The sequence below is a fragment of the Cryptotermes secundus genome, unplaced genomic scaffold (genome assembly GCF_002891405.2).
Source record: "Cryptotermes secundus unplaced genomic scaffold, Csec_1.0 scaffold94, whole genome shotgun sequence".
Lineage (NCBI taxonomy): Eukaryota > Metazoa > Arthropoda > Insecta > Blattodea > Kalotermitidae > Cryptotermes > Cryptotermes secundus.
Window position 1 is genome coordinate 749345 of NW_019737391.1, and position 388 is coordinate 749732.

The window sequence follows — 388 nt, forward strand, 5'->3', positions numbered from 1 at the left end:
AATGAAGATTGACAAGGGAAACCGAAGTACTCGGAGGAAACCTGCCCCGGCGCCACTTTGTCCACCACAGATCCCACTTGATCAGACCCGGGCTGTCACAGTGGGAAGCCAGTGACTAACCGCTTGAGCTATGGTGCGGCTGTATCCAGTGTCAAAGTCAAGAATAGAGGAGCTGTACTTCCACTCACCCATATACCTTCATGATGGGGTAATTAAGCATAGGGTGAACTTTACCTATACCTTCTTAAAGGAAGTAACTACTAACAACTATAAGCGGCCTCCGTAGTCTAGGAGTAACGTTCCCACCTCGTGACTCAAGGTACGTGGGTTCAAACCCGGCAGAGGTCATGGAAGTTTTAAGGGCGGAAAAATTCAGGGAACAAGTCCT